At 39.4% G+C, this 22,500-nt stretch overlaps 1 protein-coding gene across 1 annotated transcript in view; it reads right to left on the bottom strand.

Annotated features, from left to right (window-relative positions):
- ZNF536 (zinc finger protein 536) overlaps nucleotides 1-22,500 on the bottom strand; it is a 324,478-nt gene that overhangs the window by 223,136 nt on the left and 78,842 nt on the right. The window lies entirely within an intron of this gene.

The raw sequence follows: 22,500 nt of genomic DNA on the forward strand, positions 1-22,500 counted from the left end.
GAAGAAAAGAAAACCTCCAAAAAGAACTCACTATGAATTGTTTGTTCACCTACCCAGAGATATTTTTTTCCTTAAAGTACCTTTGTAGAAATGGAAAATGGAATTCTTGTGTATTTTTAGGCAAGTTACAAGTTAAATCTAATGCAAATATTGAGGGAAAAAAATATTCACACACACACACACACACACACACACACACATATATATATATATATATATAAAAAAATACATAGTTACCAAAACATGACAGACATTATTTTAAGGAAACATTTCAATGCTGTGAAATGTCCACCTAACTCTTCTGGTCCCTTTTCCGGCCCACAGCTGAAGCCCATTCTGTCCCCAGGTGGGCAGTGCCATGGAACGAAATGGGAGCCACAGTTACTAGGAGCATTTCTTGCCTGTGAAGATTTCTTGCCTTGCTGCTATCCCAAACACTTTGCATCTTCCCAGCCATGGCCTGCTCTGTGTTTTCTTTCTGGTGCTTTATTTCTGAGAGGTTTTTATTGTTTTTCAGTGATCAGAAATCTAAAAAATTTCTTATGACACTTAGGACAAAGAAAGAAGAAAGAAAGAAGTTAAGTTCTTCTTTTATAAGTGAGGCCAACTGTCTTCCGCTTAAGCTCAAAGAAAGAAAACCAAAGTATGGAAAAGCAGTTTCCAGGAAAAGATGAATGATCCTGAGTTAACTTGAAAACAGAAGACATCAAGCACTTAGCAAGAGAGAATGGATAAATCCAGTTCATCCACTGGCAGTTTCCTTCTGAAAAAATTAATGAAGTTTGAGAGGGTTAATTTTTAAGCAGTCCTTGGAATGTTCCAGCTCACTACTGTCTGCTCATTATCTCAAATTTTATTTAGAATTATATTTTTAAAAGTGGCATTAAAAAGAAATGTGAGAGGGATCATGTTCAGAAGCTTTTAATCGTTAGGCACGTAGCATAAATTTGGAAATGGATCTCCAACAGGATTCAGCTGAAACATATTCTGCCTGAAACTCTTTCTTCCAGCTACTTAAGATCCCTATATGAAGTCCCATGCACCAAGTAGGACACTGAAGGAAATTAGTTTGTGAACAACAGTGCTAAAGTAAATGATCTAGTAAAGAAAAAGGCTGTGTCTTAAAACCAAGTTTGAAATTTTACAGGCTCTTTGTAATTTGTACTTGAGCCTTTTGTTATTTTTAAACAAATCTAATTTCTTACAGCTATGAAATTTACATTTTAAGAGTGTCTAGTGGCCATATACATTAATTACTTTATTGTAATATTTTAATGAGTTTGGGGCTCAACTCTTGAATTACATTACACAGAATTACATTAGAACCTGATTCACAACTTCATGCATCCAGGTGCTGATGGACTTGTACGTTATCGTCAGTGGTTCTATAAAGTCTTCGAACTTTAAAACCAGCTCCAAATTTTTAATTTCTCACCAAACTAGAAGAGCAAAGACTTTAGACTTTAAAAGAACTCATATTTAGAACCCGACTTCATGACTCACCCTCTTTTCAATGAAAATATTCAGCCAAATGCAAACCTGAGTTATGACTGATGACATTCAGGCCAACATAGCTCTAAATGACATTCATGCAATGATAAAAATGCTTCTGTCATAGTTTGATATGAGAATGTTAAGGGCCAAAAAATTAAATACCCAGAGAGCACCTACATTCAATGGACAGAGCAGCTGAAAAGCTTTACAACATGCATTTCTGTCATAGATGCACTTTATGATTTCTGGTCTGTGTGGTCACTAAATGATTTCTTCTTCATCTGTGAGTGGGTGCATAAATCCTTGTGAGCTAGCCAGGCTGAACACAAGAAGCAACCTCCTGATCAACTGGCTTGTTAAAAGAAGCCAAGGCAGGAAGGCATCACTGAGAAACGGCCATATGAGCACAGGCATTAAGAGTTTTAAGGGGAAGGACTGAGGAGATGCTAAGTAAAATGAGACTTTTTTCAGGCTGCTCATTTAGGGCTTAGTGTCTAGGCTTGCAGTTTTGCAGGTGTAACAGCACATCTTGAGCCTGAGCCAGAAACCTCCAGACCACTGAGGGTCTCTGAAATTTGAATCAAAGAATAAGCCTTCTTGAAGCATTTCAATGCACTTTAGTTCTCTATAAATAAGCTAAGGATGCAAATATGTCACACGCTGCACAACAGGTTGAAGCACAAACATGAATAAACATAAGAAAACTGTGATGGTCTGTCTGCTTTACTGATGGCTTTTGTGTGCCAACAGTAAGAGGTTCCACAGTTGCCAAGTGCAACCACACATACTGCACCCACAAACAAAGATGTGCTTGGAAATCTCACCAATTGTGTCCACAACTCTCACCCCTCTTCGTTAGGGGTGAGATCTAGAAATCTAGAATCAGAGCTTCAGCAAACTACCCGGCTTTTAAAAAAGAGTATTTTTAAACCACTTACAATAAGAGCAACAGTTATTATTCAGTACATGCTTTTATCAGATTGAAGATAAACTTTATTATAACTGGTGGAGATGGTATCAATGATTTGTGGTCTATGAGAAATCTGTAATGAGAAATGGTAATCTGTCTTGGGGCAAACAATATTGTTCTGTTTACTATGCAATTAACAATATTAAGTCAAGATTCTATAAATGATAGCTGAAAATAAGGGTGGTAGGAAGAAACTGGAAGCACTGGAAACTTTCACAGGACAATTAGCTGAAAACTATAAATTATTTATGGTGCTTTAGCCTGACATTTTCTCTCATACTCACAAAAATGTTCCTCACTACTTCAGAGATGTCCACTGTAAAAGTATTCAGACTGTAAGCAGTCTGGGGCAAAGTCAGAATCTCTCCTTGTTGCTATTAATGAATATACAAGAAGTTTGTAGTGATTTCATTTTCAGAAGAGCAGTAATAAAATCAGAAATAGAAAGCCCCCAATTTTACACTGGCAAAGGTATAGCAATGAAGCGGGAAGAGTGACAAGAACATGCACAAGAGCAGCTCACTGCATGCTGTCACTTTTGGTGCAAAATAAGAGAGTACTTTGCCTGCTTCAAACTTCTCGACTTTTGCAGATTGAGTTCCATACCTTTGTATGATTGAAACATTGTTCTTGTTTACTCTTAAATCAGCCTTAAGCAACTGCCATATGGAGCTGTGAACACTACAGACATAACAGAAATGGTCCTTAACTAACGGTCAGAGTAAATTGTATTGGGAGTCAAGTGGGGCCACTTTCAAAGGGCTGTTTGAGACAAGGGATGACCTATAACAGAGTTTCACTGTAAAACAATGCAATTTTTACTTTACATTGTGAAATACAGAACTGTAAATACAATTGACCCCAAAAAGCTCGCTGATTTCTTCCAGTCTATTCCTTAAAAGTACACATGCAGTCCATGCTTTCAGCTCCAATTCTGCAGCAATAGTAATTCTGAGGTTATCTCAAAAGGAACTGAGGTACAGCTATGACACAGTGTTTTCTCAATGACCAAGGAAGACCTAAACATTGCTACAGTCTTTCTTGCTAAATTGATCATTAAAAAAATAAACCAAAAGAGCGCTTTCTTAAACTAGCCAATTGCATTTGTAGCTCTCTGGAAATGCGGTGCTCCATGGGGAGCTCCACTGCACCCAGGAGGGCAGATCCACATTCAAAAGGGCAAGACACACCAGTGCTCTGGCAACCAGGGTGCTAGAAGGCACACGCTTGTGGGGCCCTCACAGCCCTTCTCCTGCACCTCTGGCCCTCAAGAACTGGTGCCTTCAGCCTCCACACACCATCAAATAACAACGTCTGGCTGATCCAGAGGAGGAGCAGGTTATTACAGCTTTGTTCTCTGCCTTCTTTTAAGATGAGGAATGAATGGGAGCACAGTAGGCCCAGCCTTGCAGCACAAAAGCTAACAAAACTGTAGGATGCTTTAAGGAACGACGTAAAACTCAACCGAGAGTTTTAAAATGCTATTCATACACAGAATCTGTATATAAAACCCAATGCTATGTGAAAAGGCTCTCAATTCTCTTACTTTCTTGAAGAATGAAACAAAAAAAAAGCATCAAACGACTGCAGGAGTGACGTGTTTAAAGTTCATAAAAACAAGCGAGTTTTAATAAAGTGTGTAGTTAATTTGGGGGTTCCACTTGCACAAGATGACACTGAACTGAAGAATTGCACAGCAGTAAAACAAACAGATACAGTAAAATTAAACGGGAGAAAAAATGATAGAGCATAAAATTTCATGTTCCAGCACGTAACATATCAGTGATTAGCGAAAGTTAGGCAGAAACTTCTATTAAACAAAACTAAAAACAAAAACCTAAAGCACAACAATAGCAACAATAAACAACAACAACAACTTTCTTGTTTGGGGGGAAAAGCATTCCATAATTGGTATTTACAGAAATTAATTCCTCCTTCTCTAGAGGTCCTGCATCTGGTCATTATTCATTGCTATTGTTCGAAATTTACTCCTAGATTTAGAACTTCTGCCCACACTAATAAACAGGTATAATAATTTTCTCCAGAGAGCAATTTTTTTTTTTTTAGCAATTAGCCTACTTAAATATTTTAATGGAACTACTGACGTACAATAGCACAAAAGGTCCTCTGACCATAAAATAAAGTGAGAGATGAGATCGGAAGAGCACACGCATGAAGGACAGTCACTAGTTAAAAAAAAAAAAAAAAAAAAAAAAAAAAAAAAAAAAAAAAAAGAATCGGGCAGACATTATAACTATTTTTAAAGGTCATAAATTAGGTACTCTCTTAAATGTAATTCAATCATCCACTGTTATAGTTGCTTGATTCTATTAGTTGTCCTATGCGCTTTACAAAACAGAACTCCATTAACATTATTCACTTATAGGTTCCCTCTATAAGTGGATATTCTGCTCAACAGGCTTTAAATAGATTTTTTTTTAACTGAAATTGCTATTAAGCATACTTTTACTCAAAGGGCAAAGTAGGCATAGGATTATGCTTGTACTTCATGCAGAGGATACATTTTCAGCAATCAGAACCACATTCCTATGAAGTAAAAATACTCTATATAAGCCGATTGTTTCTATCCCTCCTAACCTTGCTCAATAAGGACTCTATTCTGATCTTTTGAGTTACACACAAGTTTTCCAATTTGGCTGAATAAAGGTATCTTGTTGGGCAGCTTGATGAGTACATTCTGTGTCTAGAGTTCTGACCTTGCAGTGTTCAAGGTGGATCTCAATTATAAGACACTGCTTAGAAAGAACAAAAAAAAAAAAAAAATCAGGATTTATTTTACTTTCTTCACTTAAGGAACGCAATAGGTAACTTATGCTTTAGCAGACTAGTTAAAATATAAACCTTGACCTTGCTAAAGAGACCACCATACACATAGAAACTTAAACTTCTTACAGCAATTTGCCCAGGCTGTATTTAGAGATAGTTCTGCTTCAAAGATGACTACTTTAGATCACTCGTCTCCGATTTCCTGTTGATTACACTGTGAATAAATGTGTGCTCCCACCTCTCACAATTTAGGCTACTGTACTGTGTGTATGGTACAAATCACATGAGGACGTGCAGAGAAGCAAGGTGCTGGGCCAGACCACACATCCAAGAGCCTGTCCCGGAGGATCTTAGCCACCTTGCAAAGTTGATTCACATATAATACTCTAATACCTGAACAGACCCTGATCCTTCATAAAGGGTCAGCCTAACAGTAAAATCTCTGTACAAAAGCACATGCATGTCAGAGAGGCAAATGCTCCTTCAGCTGGTTACCATACTCCATATTCAGGAACACTGTTGTTCCCTTCTTTGGCCATGCCAATCCTGGATAAACAAGTCAGGCACCAGTGTATCTCCTTTTCTCAGAGGGAAGGGTTGAATTCCACCTGACCACTCCTCTGCAGCTTACACTTAAGGCACTGATTTTCTTCTGGTCTTAGCCCATTTCTGTCTCGCTCTGGCACACACTGGCCTAGTAAGCACATTTATTACCTCAGCAATTCCTCTGGGAGCTGCCTTACTTTCACTTTGTGTCTGGACTCACATAAGCTTCTCCTCACTTTACAAGGAAATTCACTGTCCACAGGGGTTTCCTTGTCCCTCCTGCTGCATCCCATTGCCTGTTACTCTGCAGGAGCAGCCCAACATGTTTCACGCTCCTGTCCAGCCCTTGGGCTGTGATACGTAAGTCCTAAGCACAGGCAAGCCCAGGACAGCCTGAAGGGACACGCAGACATCCCTTGCACTGGTCTCCAGTTTCTGTTCTCAGCCTCTTGTCCAACTGGCCTCAAACACAATCATGGAGGCCCTAAAGTGGTGGTAGGACGTTAGGCCAAGGGAACCCTTTTGGGTTCATGCTCCTTTTTCATGGCATTGGGTCTGGTGCAAGAAAGCACCCTGAAAACCTCCAGTGCCCCTAACACCTCAATTCTGGGGTCCATTTTGTAACGCTGGGACACAGCTTTGTGCCCTTTAAACATTACAGGGCAAGCCTACAGTATCACAAAAACAGGGCTCCTGCTGTAACTCCTCCAGCTCCTGGAAAATTGCCTTCTCTTCTTACTTAAGAATTGCTTTAGGTTTGAATTGCTCATGGATTTTTTTTTTTTTTTTTTTTTTTTTTTTTGGGGGGTAGTTAGGGGCTGCCACTGCAGGTTCCTGTTCCTCCAAGCTCATCCCCATAGAACTCCCCAACGTAGCAACCAGTAGATAGACCTAGTACCGTCTAAACATTCCCTAGTCGTCCCCAGGAACTCTGGCCACACAGAGGAGATCGCATCACAACCACACCACAGGAGGATCTTCTGAGGAGGTAAAAGTATAATTGCTAGCAAACAAAATCGCACTGATTTACCCCAGCTGAAGATCTGGACCCACCCTAGGGACAAGAAAGAGATTTCAATGCAGTCTATTTTATTAGGAACCATGCAAAGTCTCTCATCCACATCAGCCTGCTATTTTTTGCTTCTATGTAACCAAACAACATTTGTATTCAGCTGCTCAGTTATAAATAAAAAATATTTTTACATGGGTGGATTGGAGTGGCCCTGTTTTTTTCTCTTTCGGTTCCCATTATTTTATATATTACACACATGTTCTGTCAGCGAAGCTCACTTTGTTATCTGAAACATCTGTGGTACCCTGCTGTGGAGAAGGCCAACACTGCTGCTGCTGTTGCTGCCTGTCTTTATTAGGCAGTGATTTGCTGATGTCGTCCTCCGACAGCACGCGCTGCCCCGGGAAGGCTCCGCGAGGCCGGGCTGCGCTCGCGGAGCGGCGGGATTCTGCGCGCTGCCGGCGAGGTCCCGGTGGGTCACAATATGGCAGCTACCATCTATGTGCTGATACAAACACCGAGGTTTCGTGTGTGCGTTCGTGCCAGCACGGATTTCTGGATTTCTGAAGAAATACGTGTGGATTGGTATGTAAACTGAGGGGTAACACTCCTGTGAATAAGGCAGCTGCTCATCAAAATGAAAGGGCCTCCTACCTGAGGCTCCCACAAGGAGAAGGCAGAATATCTTATTTCTTGCCAAGTTTAATGTCACCCAGACTACCCAGGCCGATCTCTTTCAGCCTTATATTCTGATGCTCTTTACAGTCATTATTTCTGAAATCCTGCACAGTTCCAAGAACTTTCTGGGATCTACTGTTTTTGTAAAGACAGATTAATAACTAAGGAATATAAGAAGCATGAGTTTCTTGTGGAGACATGACAGTATCTTAAAAAGATCAACTTAAAGACAAAAAAAAAGTCTAAATTTTTTAAATGGCATTTTACAGATAAGATACCCAGGTAACCTGATAGCTATTTCTCTCTATTTTATTACTTTCTGTAGACAACAGCATCTCAGTAAAACCACCTTAACCATTTCCTTTCTAAAGTGATCAAAAATGTCTAATCTTGGTATGGATTTTACACAACAGAAGAGTGAAATACATACTTCATTTAAGAACCTGAGAGATGTGATTCCTACACCACAAAACTTAACAAGAAGGTTCAAGGGAAGACACAAGCACGAATTACAAAAACACTCACATCAAGTAATCTCCAGCCGACGGTGTCACTTTTACAGTTCTAGTGTTTTAAGAAACTGCTCTCTTACTACGAAGATAAGCTAACAAAAAGTTGCAATCCCTTTGAATGAGATTACCCGTGACCAAAAAATCCTGAGCTGAGCTCCAAGCCCTGCAGGTAAACTCAAACCAGCTTTACGCAAGTTTTCCTGAACTCCCAAGGTCTCTGAGCCTGATTCAGAGAATAACGATGGTATGGAAACGTCACGTGACTTCTGTCACAGCTTTTTTCATGCAAGTCAGGCTGCATGTGTATCCAATTCAAGATTCAAAATTGAAGACTTATGTGAAGATAATTATAAATGAAAATAAAACATAGCTTTTGAAAAACACCCCATTTTCTTTATAAAATAATTGATCATCTAGCCCTAGTAGAAAGTTTCAATAGTTGCCAGATAATGAAGTGCCAGTAGCAAGCAGCTTGCAAGGCTATGATGACGAGACAGAAGAAAATGAGTGCCACAAAGGCATCTCTCCCAGGCTCACTTCCCTTTTGCTTGAAGGATTACTTACTTTCATACTTGTTGTATTCCATAGCACAAATCCCTCCAAACCAGTTATGTTCTGCACACACACAGGAAGGATCCCTCTAAACGTAATATCTGAACCTCATTTCCTAAGTCCTCAAAATAATTCAGATATGATGGCAGAATACCACTGTGCTCCAAAAAACTCTTCAGATTACCCAGTAAAAAAAAATGGTGTACAAGAGAACAAACTTCAGAACCCTTCTCTAGCCAAATCAGGTTTTACCAGCATGGAATTCATCTGGTGGTCCCTCTGTTCTAAGCATGATCTCAGACAGAGAAAGGGGATGGCCTACGGTTGCTACTGCAGCTGCTTCCTAGGAGTCTATTAGAAATCGTATTTCAAATCTTCTAGAAGCCAGTGAAGTCACAGATGTTCCACTACCAGAGAAGTACCTGAGAACCAGCAAGGACCTGATCTTGAAGTTACAAGATTGTTTTCATTTGTGGGGAATGTGAAAGGAAGGAATAAAATTAATGTATAAGCATAAACAAGCCAAAAACTTGGAAGATGAACTGAAAAAAACAATTATCTTCATAAAAGTTAAAACTGCAAACAGATTCATACAGGACAAGCTTCCATCTGCCCTGATCTTTCTGCAGGACATATGCAGAAGACAGCTTCGAGTTTGCGTACTTCTTTATACCACGTTAGCCTAATGTATTTATAGTTGAAAAAGATTGTAGTGCTCTGCTGGAATGGTAATAATTTCTCTTTTACCCTTTGTGCATGCCACCATCTATTGTTACTGAGTTTTTTAACATTCATCTGAATACCATACACATGCAAAAACTAGCCCCAAGTTCTTTTTTTCCCCTAATAAAGTCAGGCGGTCACTGCTTCCCAACTGCAAACAATCCGATATTGCTATTGAGTGCTCCAGTCAGGCTTGTTTCACAGCCAAGGTTAGAATCTGATCCTAAGTCCATTAAATCACAGAGTCTTTTTAAAGTTTAATCTTGAGAGGATTTTAGTTATAAACAAAGAATACTATACATGGGGGGGGAAAGTAACAGAAAACTATGAACATATGACTCTACATGCAACCCCGAGTTCAAATTTCGTGTGTGATTTAGCAAGAAAATTCGGAGCTTTCGGCAGCAGCGCACACACACCCTGGCATGGGGGCAAAGCTAAACTGAGTGTTGATGCTCGCATCCAAAACACACATATGGATTCCATTTTGGTATAGACGTGATTCTTCATGTGCAAAACATGTGTCTGACTGGCTTTCTTTGGCTTTTTAAGATCTGCTGCGTTTTCTTCGGTGGGGGCAGGGAGCAGAGAAGTAAATAAATAGTTTGGGTGGTACTTGGACATACATCATTATCAAAGAAAAGGGCCTGGGATTCAATGCCAGGTAAAAAGTTTGTATTTCTGCTGAAAGTATCAATTTCAGCAACCAAGCAAATGCCAACAGTAAGAAATTTAATGCACACACGACTTCTGCAACATGTTAACCTACCTACTCTGTAACTGCTAAAAAGGAAAGGGAAAAAGGACTCCAGATGCTAATAACTTGGAAGTGGTAATTAGAGGAGCCCACATTACTGCTGTGAGACTCCCATCTTCCCTTGATTGCTGGGAAGAAGATCGTGTCCATTGGGCCTCCTCTCCGCCTCCCAGGCGGGTGAGCAGCAGCTCTACGACCATCAGCTCTATCTGCCCCCTGAACACACCAACGGGAGGCAGATGGGACCCGTCAGCTTTTCTCCTTTCCCCAGCACCGGAGGACAACGTGTTTCCCACACAGGAAGAATTTTCGCCAAGCGAAAAGGTGACCTGCTAAAGAAGCACCACAAAGCCCCAGCTTTCAGCTAGGGCAGATCAAACCTTCTGCAGTGCCAGTCTGACTGTGAGGAGAATAACAGAGCACTCGATTTAAAGGGTAACCAAGTGCCCACAAAAAGCTTGAGGAACACCTGGAATCCCTGGGATCACAGGGACGAGCAAAGCCTGAAAAGGGTCTCAACATCCCATGAGGAAGCAAAAGGAAAACTACATTAATCACAATAAAGGAATGCATTTGCATAATTGTATTGAAATACCACATGGCTACAATAGGTTATACATTTTTCTGCTGGGCTGTAAATAAATATTTTCAATTTCAAGTAAAAACAGTGTTAAGAAAGAGATTCAGAATTATTAGGAACTACACATCTCAATATACTTAGGTGAAAGAGAACATCAAATTCAGGTATTCTTAAGGGGAAAAACATATATATAACACACACATATATATGTGTGTGTGTGTGTATATATATAATACTTATAACATATAAATAAAAGTTCCTCGGAAGAACCCTTCAATCCATTTACAATGATGGCAAATGGACAAAAAAATTAATCTTACACTTTCCCATGATATCCATCTTTATGCCTTTAAGATTCATAGCCCAGAATCATATAGTAAATTCCTGGCAATTTAACATGTGAATACAAGACTAAATCTGATCAATGACTTCAAATAACAGTCATAGAAATAGTAACTAGTTCATTCTGTACTGATGAGAATTAAGGGGCAAAATTTTCTCATTTTTATTTTTTTCTGATTTAGTATGAAAATTCATTAAACAATCATGCATTACCTAACATTAATAATTTCAGAAAAACAGTGCGCTTTAAGATTTACATTTGCAAAACGTTAGTATTTTACTTAAGCTTTCTACTGCTACCATTGGCTATTGAAAAAACAGCTACTCAAAAAATAATCCAGGACTGAACAGCAAGGAGACTGTTAGCCAGAGCCAAGGTACGTTAGCGGAGCTGGGTCCACACCACATACGCACAGTATCTCTTCCCTTCTAAGATCCAATCCTACATTTGGTTTGTGCATATAAATCCTCCACTGAACCTTGGGAGAAAAGTCTTATGGCTGAAAGTAAAGCTGAAGAGTCCTTCCTTCCACTATGTAGAATTCTAAAACAGAAGCACTGTGAATATTGTTAAAAAAAAAAAAAAATCCAATGCAAAGTTATTTAGCACAGGTGTTCCTGTTATTGTGCTGCATTTGGAAAGCCCACCCACTCAGTGCACCTCCAATCCGCACACCCCGCTGCGGGAGGTGGTGGTCTATTGTTAGTTTAGAGGTTTGCAATAAAAGCATGAAGTAATATTGGCAAGCTCAGGAGCTATTTTTTTTCTTATGATGTCTCCCTGCATCTATTTATCTAGTTCTTTTGCTGTGTTTCTGCTTTTATATTCAGCATATTCAAAAAAGGGTCAGAATAGGCTTTAAAGATGCAATGCCATGCTCGAGCCTTTTGAACAGTAAGGGAAAACCTCAAAAGGTTCACGCATAAGGGAACAAAGATACAAGGAGAGCTTTGAACCTGAGGGGCTCTCTCACTGCAAGCAAGTGCGTTGCCAGCATGTCACAGGTGTACACCACATGAGCAAGGGAAAAAAGAAAATGTGATTGGGAAGGGGTGTGATGCTGACGGGTCTGAGTCCAGAATGCATTAATCCCAGGGTGAACGTGTGCATCTGTTAGATATTTATGTAGTTCCTACTAGTAGTTTGTACAGATATCTAAGCAGGTGAACGTCAACAGCTTTGAAACCATATGTTGAAGGGAGAGCGTGGCTGGAATGAGAAGGCTATAAGGCAATATGGGGCTGACGAGGGAGGGCTGCAACTACTGATTATAACGCTGCCCCGGCTGGCCAGGACTCCTGGGCCCTGTGTCAGCCTCCTGCTGAGTTAGCGCTGTGATATTAGGCCAAAGGACTGAATCTTTCTCTCTCTTTCCCCATCAATGAACGAGAGATGCTCAGTAAGATTACAGAATGACAATTTTCTTTCAATTCTATTTTTGGGGGTTTACTTTTTTTTTTTTTAAATCTTTTTCTTTTTTAAGTCCAAAGGTTTGTATAAAACACTGTTGCGTTCAAACAATTATTTTTAGATGCTGACTTGAGTTTGTTGGAAGAACACAGAGCGAAGATCTCAGTCTCTGTCTCCTGATAGATACACATCAACAACCTACAATCAAGGAGACCCAAATCCCTCTTCTGTTTATTTCTCTGATTTTATTTTGTCACTCAAGACTCAGCAATGCCATGATCTGAACTTGGGTCATCCCATCTCCCAGGGCAGTTTCCTAACCACCAGACAGTACACCTGGTATACACCTGATATACACATAAATGCACTTAAGTCCCACACAGTTTTAAAATCCCAAATCTGGCAGTTAACACACACCACTCAGTTTCTGCTACCATGCATGACTTTTAGGAAATAAAATGAAAACTGTTTTCACATTAAATACTGAGTTTCTAAAGGATGTTTATGTTAGGAAAATTTGCCTCCAAATTAAAATTGTATGTAAAATGCAGAAAGCAAAACTCTGAAATCCCCTCCACTTCAAATAGCCTAGCAAGTAACTACCTTCAACCCTCAATGGTTTAAGTTGCTCTCAAAGGTAAAGGAATCAAAAACCAGCTTTGGAGTGCTATTGCGAGCAGACTAATTCCAGCTTTGAAAATCTTTGTATGATGAAGCGAAGGCATCAAGAGATGCAATTTCATTTTGTCCTGGATGGAACATGCAGGGCAGGAGGGAGATGCCTCTCTCCTTTTTGGTCCAACAGAGGTATTACAGTTTCACTGAAAAGGGTTCAGAGAGGACCTGCTCACAGTGCATGGGACTTCAGTTTAGGATGGCCTAAACTGTGCTCCCATCTCTCATTAGTAGCAAATCCCATGGATTTCAAAACAGACTAAGATCACTTCTGAGCACTCCCAAAATATCTCATCTGCAAAACTCGCTTCCTCGTACTCTTTGTATACTTACCTTTTACAACATCAACACATATACTCCACAGAAACTCTTTTCAATTTATTTCCTCCATACACCTCCTTCGAAGGTATTATTCATACTCCTTCACAATATAATTATGGCCTGCTCCAGTCTCTAGAGATAAAACACTTGCTTCTTCTTTTGCCTCAGCTCTTAAAAATCCCTTGCAAGGTGCCTCCTGCAGCCCACCACTCCACTGTGTGAGCAAAGATGCATCAAAACCACACTGCACTTGGTAACACAGAGAGTATAACCTTGCTTATCTATCATCATTTATCATAGCAATTTATCATTGCTAGCCTCAAGCAGAAAGGTTGAGAGGGGATCTGATCAGTATGTATAAATATGTGAAGGCTGAATGGAGGGAGAAAGGGGCCAAACTCTTCTCAGCGGTGGCCAGTGACAGGACAAGGGGTAATGGGTACAAGTTGAAACCCAGGCAGTTCCATCTCCGTGTGAAGAACTTCACTGTGAGGGTGCCAGAGCCCTGGAACAGGCTGCTCACGGAGGTTGTGAGCCTCTCCTTCTCTGGAGGTCTTCCAAAACTGCCTACATGCCACCCTGTGGTGTCCCTGCTAGAGCAGGGAGGTTGAACTAGATGATCTCTAGAGGTGCCTTCCAACCTCAACCACTCTGCCATTATCTTGCTTTATCTTAATGAACCACTGTGTTAATAACGGTGCACGCATAAATACGATGACTCTGGGACACCTGCAACCTCCAGCACTTTGGCCTCTTTGAGGACCCCAGCAGGTCTCCTGGTCAAGCCCCAGCGCCACCGTGCTGCAGCTCCAACGAGGCCTCCGGGGCCCCCCACAGACCGGGGTCAGATGCACTTTCAGGCAGCGAGAGAGGGCAAGCAGGGGGGTGCCAAGCACATTGTTGGTATCTAAAACCTACACCCCAAAAGCTCCCAGGAGCAGGGAGCAACAAGTTTGATTAAAATACAACAAAATCAGACTCTCATCCTTCTGTTTAAAAAATGAGAATTCATTTATTCAGCTTAATTCAAAGATTAAACATGATTAAAATTCCTGTAAGATGTCTAGCTTTCCTGAAATAAACTGCAGTGGCCATCAAAATATTGATAGTCATTGGTAAATTACTTCTGGTGTTTAATCAATGTTATTTTTTTATCATCCAATTTTTTCTTCTAGTCAGCTTCTAACACTAAACTACATTTCATCAAGGTTGGTAAAATGTTTAGAAAGGAACAGATGTCAGAATATGGGGATTGCCAATAACACTGATGGAAGCCAGTAATTTCTTTCCTGTCCAAAGGCAAAAGAATGAAGAATAATCTAGACTGTATACAATAATACAAGATTTACTACAACATTAATGGCTATAAAAAGTAAAAGTATACAAAAGCTATCTCTATTTTTTCAACCCATCACTAAGGGCAGTGTTTTTCAATTTGAGACAATTTTTACTGCAAAATGAAAGGTCTATGTATTCTTAAACCTTTAAATATCCATAAAATGCAGCTGAGGACACAAACTAGAATTAGTTGCTGCCAAATATACTTGTATATTAGTCTACTGTGCAAGTTAATAATTTTGCCAAATCTCAAAAAACATAGATGCAATCTTTCCTTTAAGAAAGCTGCTCAGCTTGTTATTTACAGATTGTAACATTTACATAAGAGTTTGGTTTAACAAGAGATATAAATATAGATAAAACCCTTAGGACTTCATTCTTTAAACTGCCCTCTAAAAATCTGCCCTACAATTTGCACACTGAATTTTGTGCAGACTATTCTTGGAAGCCTTTTGTGAATTAGGGAGAACTGACTCGAAACAGGGGCTGGTTAATCACAATTTTGCAAATTGTACGTAGCAATCATCCTCACATTGTGAAATTCAGATCTATAAAATGCTGATGTTTTAAAGCTGAAAAATAAATAAGCTAAGTAGGACTACTTTGCTAAGGAAAAAAATAAAGGAGTGCAAGACCCCTTACAAATAAATTCTTAGAAAAAAAAATAATGAAAATAAAAGAAATAACATCAGGACTAACTCAAGTGCCTCTTCCTTCCGGATCCAACTACAAGTGTGCCCTGGAAAAACAATCTGCTACCTTGCTGTTCCAGACTGCCCCCATCTAATACAAATGCTCACCTGATTATTGGGCAAATTCCTTCACTCCCAAGAATAAACTTGGCTTCTTATTTTAGAAGCCTTCAATATATTCACCTACAATCTGGAAAAAACCTTCAGTGGGAGAAAAACTGCAGCCTTCCCTCTTTCATGTGCCTAGCGCTGCCTCTCATCAGTCCACTCTGTCTAAGCTGGCCTGATTGCACATAGGGCCTGTCACTTAAGCAAGCAATATGGAGCACGAACAACACCTTATGATTTGTGTTGAATCAAAACACTTGAAAATAATAGCAGCATGTAAATAATTTGAGGGAGAAGAGGTAGAATTTATCTGGAAAATAGGATGGTCTTAAAGAAGACATTTTTGGTTCCGTTTTTAAAACACAGCTAATGTAAATTCATCAGCATTTAGAACAAAGCTGACTCAAGATTCTTCGTTTCCAGTCAGGTTTTGCAACTCGCAGCATTTAGAATAAATTCTATTTATTTTCCTTTCTCTGTTGCAGAAAGACCTTGCCAAACTTTCTATTTTAAATTTCAACATATGCTTGTATGCTTATGTAAAATATTTTCAGTTATCAATGTAATTTTAACACCAAGAATTTTCCCCTGGAATTCAGGAGCAACAGACCCCGCATCCATGGCCCTCCTGCTATTCCAAGCCCCCTCACTACGGACACAAGTTACAAACAGTGGAAACACTGTTTTCATGATGTTGATCTTCCCAAAGGTCAGGTTTCTTACCTCAAACATTCCAACAGTTGCTTAGACTGCAGTTCAGGAATTTTGTGTAACATTGCTTCTAGAAAGCAAATATTTATATTAGTAAATGCTATTAAAGGACTAATGTTACACAGGTATTCTCATTAGTAAACTGCTAAATACAAGAAACTGAACTTTAAACTACACGGAAGGAAACATGTTATATTTATATATTAAGAAAACTTTATCATGCTACTTTTCCACTAGATGTTGCATCAAAGGCTGCAAGTCCAACCGTTAGCTCTTTTCTTAGGAGATTTAACATTTTTATCTTTAATTCAAATTCAGGATTTAGGCTTTTGATACAGAAGACACGCAGACACAGAAAGGTCTATATTAATGATGGAACAAATTTGTATTATATTTTTCGTAAAGCAGCCGTCAGAAAGAAAGAAGTGCCACACTCCCTTCCAAAGGGGTACCAATGGGACAGCATTCCCTTGGAAGAGGGGACCTTCACATCCTGGTCTGGCTCAGAAGGAAGCAGATTAGGGGGTTAGTGCACACTTTACATACAGGAGTATCCTGACCACCAGTCTACACACTATTCTAGCAAAATATTTCATTCACACACTCGTATCAGAGATCATTTTTCAGGTTTTTTGTTTGCTTGCTTGATTCTGGTTTTGTTGCTTTATTTTTGATTTGTCTCTTTTTTTTTTTTTTTTTAACTTTCTTAATTGGAGCAGGCATTCAAAGTAACAGCTTCATTATCACAAGCAAATGCTACTAGGACTGAGTTCCAGCATTTCTTTCAAAATATTCATTTTATTTAAAAAGAGCAGCCTGAATAATCCTGCCCAATCACTATAAGAAACAGAACTTCCTAATTCTTGACCAAATTGACAGGATGAAAACTCCCCTTTTACATCTGTCCCATGACTCAGATTGGAACATGAGACGTTACAGAGGTAGAGTTGGAGCATCTTCCTTCATTTGCTCTGCTTCTAAGCACAAATCACCTTGGAGGCCAAGACTAGGTCAAGAGCAGCTTCTATATTATTCATTAAGTCCAACATGGCACACTTGTCAAAGCCGTACACAAGAGCTCTCTAGGGAGAAGGGAACACGAGCACTGAAAGCACAGAAAGCCGGGAAGCGGGAAGGAATCTTCCACGAATGCAATCTCCGTTACACAACATTTACAGCAGAACTTCAGAAGATTCTTGCCTGCTATTTTGAAGACGACAACCTGCTGTAAGCCCAGATGTACTGACTCGGGCTCAAACACACATTCCAGCATAGTTGGACTTCGAACAGTAAATTACTCCATCATACATAAAATAATCCTAAATATCCCCTTAGCCATGTCACTAATTTGAGAGATGCTGGCAACACGGAATTTGTTTAGTACAGTGTATTTCAGAAGTAAATTTCACAGGACTGGGTACATTTTTTTAAATATATAATTTCAAATTAATCAAGCAGAAATCAAAATAACTTATTTAATCAGCTTGTAAAAGCTCTTTTTTTCAGTAACTAGTCCAACTAGTTTTTAGGAAACTTCCCGAGTATTTATAGCAGAGATTTTTGTTATCATTCACAGATTTTGTTCATGGTCTGAGGAGATCCTTATTTTCTATTTGTTATTCTGCTTGAGGCCAAGATGCTTCAGTAGCCAAAAAATTACAAGGATTGCTGGTTAACGGTACTTTAAAAAATATGATCCAAACAGAATGTGGGTCCTGGGTGAATCACAAGCAAAATGCACCCACGTGCCCAACAATTCTCAGCATGGTCTCCAACACAGCATCAGTCACTGCAGGTAGAGCACAGAGCATGTGATGAAAGTACCCTCGGCACGCAAGGAAACTACACCTGCACGGGCAGCTGTCCTAGGGCAGAATGCCTTTTTTTATTTACTTTTCCCTTTTCTCTTTTTTTTCTCTTATCACTTCAAATAAATATTTGGGAATTATAAGAGTTGTCTACTGAAGGCTGATCACAGGTTCTCAACAGGGATGGCCAAACTCCTTCTGGATGCTGCTGCCCACAGTCCAGATGAGCAAACTTTATGATGCTGCCTTGGAAGGTGACAGGACATCAACTTGACTCAGTAAGCAGCAGGGACTCAGATATTGCTAACTTTAAAAATAAAACACTGAAAACTTTAGAAAACCTACAAAGCAGAATCTGGATACTTTTAAATACCCTAGAATTTTCAATGAAAAAGCCCATGACACAGGTTTTCTAGTGAATCATATAGAGCAGGTCTCCGTTTGATCTACACCTTTCCCTGGCCTCAACACGCTCCTCCCCACGTCACCTCTCACACACCATTTTATATTTATCAACTCAGAGAGCTACAGGTCTTGGCACAGACATGTGCAGATTTGCTTTACATCATGAATTTTCTTCTCCTGTCATCTACTGCAAGATGATGATCCTTTGGGACTACAGTAGGTAGATGCCAAAGAGTGCAAAAGGCTTGAAAATCTGGCTCGCTGTCAACATTCATAAAATATTTCTTTAGCTACAACCATAAGGGTATATGATCCTTCTTTCAAAATTGTAAAATACTTTAAGAAAATCTGGAGGGATTAGGCCATATTGAGCCATGCTAAGTAGTACAACGGAAATGAACTTTAACTTAGATGGATAAGAAGTAACACCTTCCAGCAAAAACAATAAATATTATCATACGTGACCATAACTTCCAAAATTAGAAAGCTTTAGTATTTTCAAATAATATATGGAGAAGTAGAAGCAAGACTAACCAAATTTGCTTTCTTCATTGTACTTTTCATGGCCCAGTATCTCCCATATATGTATATATATATATATTTTTTTTTTTTTTTTTAATTCATATATTAAAAACTACCTTCTGCCTTGGAAGAACTCATGGAATCCGCTACTCAATACCAATTGTGTTAACTTGGGTCATTTTAAACTTTTTTTACTGATTTCGCTTGCTTATCAATAATTTTTAGGAAATTAAATCAATTGTCTTTGTGGCTAGAAATATTTAACTATAAATGTGTGCTGCATACAAAAATCTGAGCAGACACCATTTCTTTAGTTCCCTTTGAGGGGAAGGAGACACACAGTACTTTTGCTATCTGTCGCTAAGTGTTTTTTGTCAAATTTTGACTCTACCACCATTCTACAGTGACAGACATTAGGTATGACATTTTTTGACACAATGTCAATAGTGACATCAGTAATATTTGACACAAGGCACATTGGGGTTATTTGACACAGACAATTGCATGGCTCAGGGCACTGGAGATCCAGTGCATAAGGAATTTTACCTTCAAGTCACCAGTGACTATCTAGCCCAGTGTTTATAACTGTTAGCAACTGATGGCTCCTCTGAGCCTTGCACAGAAGGAGTTGGGGTGTATTGAATAGACGTCCAGAAAACAAAAAGCAGCACAATAAATTACACTAATCTGTGCCCTGTGATGAAACACCATGGACTGAATAGCCAGTGACTGAGATATTCCTTTATTGCTATCTGCAATTCCTTTTAAAAATGGTTGAATCCCAAAGGAGAAACAACAGGATCAAATGAGTCAGAGAGCACTATGGCTCTAGTCTCCTTCTGAATAAGATTTCTGTCTCAACAGCTTTCAGTCCCATGGCTTTCATTAACAGTTAAATATGCTTATGGGAAAATACAAATGTGAAATGCTACTTTCAGTGATGTCTTTGCTAAATATTTCACAATATAGAGAACCCAGCAATACTGAACAAAAACAAAACGAATTACATCTATGAATATTCCAGAATTTCCTAGAATGCCCCATTCCTAACTGAATAGAGCATTTCTAGCTGCATCCAGCACTGCACTCGTTCAGGAGCTCAGTCTTGCAATATCTGTTAGGCACTTGGCCGAGAACCTGAAACCCGCCTTAGGCCCCAAGACCCTTATGCAAAACTTGGAAAGCCTGGAAATTTGCATGGAGACAGATTAGTGCTGGGGATAGATGAAGCTATATGCAGCTACAAGCACAGTGGCTTGAACAGGGTACCCAGGCGCCTAGAGAGTATTATATTAATAAGCATTGCAGCCAAAGAGTTAGGAATCTAAACTCATCCAAAGCTCTGTATAGTGCAAAAGTCCTCTTTTGGATCCTACATTTTTCATTTTATATTTGTGTCATATTTTAAAGTTATGCTCATATCCAAACAGCATCAGCACATGCAATTTCACACAAACAGGACTTACTTAACAAGACATTTCTTTTAAAGCTCAAAGTACCTTCTTCAGAGATTTGTTTATTAAATACATATATAAATGTGTATCAGGGTTTATCCATATGCAATATCTGCCTCTTTTTCCTATGTTGTAGCAATTTTGAAAAGATCCACATTAGCCTGTTTGTCACTGGAAGTCATCGATAAGATCATCTGTTAGACTTGAAGGCAGCGTTCAATCAATACCCTGAACCAATACCTGGGTTACATTCAGATTCCCTGGAATACATTTTTTTTTTAAAGTAGACTATGCTAACTCCTAGATTCCTTCATTGTGTTGCAGATTGCCATTTCCATGGAAGAAGCCATCCTTGCTGGGAATCTAAATACAGGATGCATATTCACTGTGCTTTCAGAAATTATCTCATATATATATATATATCTCACAGAAAAAAAGGCACATTTTGTTAATCTTGTGTTTGGACCCAGACGTACTGCAATTCTTCAAAGAAGCTATATTAAAAAAAAAACGTAATAGCCATATGTATTTTACTGCAACAAAAAACATTTTTGAAGCCTACTGTTGGACTGAACCACTAAGAAAGCTAGCAGTACACCCTACCCCAGGGTAAGCACCCTAAACTTTCATGAGGCTTCACAGAATCCCACAAAAAGGGATTTCCACTTTTTCCTATGTCAAAATGGATCTACCTCCAACACATGGCATGAACACCTAGAATATTCCCAATTTAAGGTCCACAAGGCCAGAGCAAGTAGCACACTGCTGACCTGCAATGTTCAAAACTTCCCCTCTACAAAGTACATAGATGCTAAACAGGGCTACAGGCTCTGTAGGAACAATTTTATTTAAAAAAATAAAAAACAAAAACATGATGATGGGATATAATCAGTCTCAGTTCTGCCAAAAGCTTCAGGTCACAAATCATACTGGGTACTTTCCTGTCCAAAGTTTTGGGGAAATGCTCTTCTAGACCCATATGAACATTCTCATGAAAGGGTAAGATCACAATCTAATTCCGGCACAAGCAGCCATTACATTTTTATTCACATATCCTTATTTAAATAAAATCACGCATATTCTTGTTGGACAACCCAGTTTTATTAGTGGACACCTGTGTTGTTTCTGCAGCCCTAATCTAATGTAATCTCATTTTCGCTGTGAGTGGCCTCCTTTGGGAGGAGGAGTCTCCTTTTGGAATGCCCATAATTAAGTTGCACATCCTTCTACACCTCATCCCTTCACATTTTCAGTTGTTAGAAACAAGGACAGAGAGTTTGGCCTAACAGTAAAACCACATAGACTGTTCAGTGCACAGGTAACTGAGACTGCACCTTCTCCCAAGCTTGGCCATGCCGCTTAGGCCAGAATGCAGAGCCTGGTAAATCACACCCTGCAAATCACAGCTTTGTAAATCCCATGGCATAAACTACTACAGATGGGTTGGAATCCAAGCCCAGCGTGCACTTTCAGTCTTTCTGCAAAGCTAAATCTTAGCCCAAATTTCATTAATTCCCCTTTCTGCAGCAGACTGTGCAAGAGCCCTAGAGCCACACTCCCTTGAACTCTGGTTGGGAAGTTTTCAAAATGCAGACTGTGCATCTGCAACTTGGTTTTGCTGCTCTAACTTTTCTCTCACTAACATTCCCTTTCTCAGCAATACAGCACCAGGTTTGTGCAAGTGGATGGGCACACCGTAAGTCCACGTACTAAACACACAGGTGTAGGTGTCCCAGACACAATAAACCATAATAGCATCTTCCAAACTATTAGAGAAATTTTAATTCATAGATCACTTGCCCAATAGCCTGCAATGGCTCCTCTGGAGCCATTAGGATCTATCAGGTCACTGCAGTGCCATACATGCACATTAAGTAGGCATGCAAAAAATCATTAAGAAATTGGTGATGACAAAAATTACTCTGCAGGCCTGATAAAGATCATTTCTTTCACTGGAATATTATAACATCCATTTAGCTGGCAGAAAATTTTATTTGGTGGAATCCTCAGACAAGTCCACTCATACACACCCAGTTCTACAACTGCTTAGGGTCCCATTTATCAGTTCAGTTTCCAAAGAAAAGTTTTCTCTTATTCAGACA

Source organism: Nothoprocta perdicaria, unplaced genomic scaffold (assembly GCF_003342845.1).
Source record: "Nothoprocta perdicaria isolate Ctin4 unplaced genomic scaffold, notPer1 scaffold_30, whole genome shotgun sequence".
NCBI lineage: Eukaryota > Metazoa > Chordata > Aves > Tinamiformes > Tinamidae > Nothoprocta > Nothoprocta perdicaria.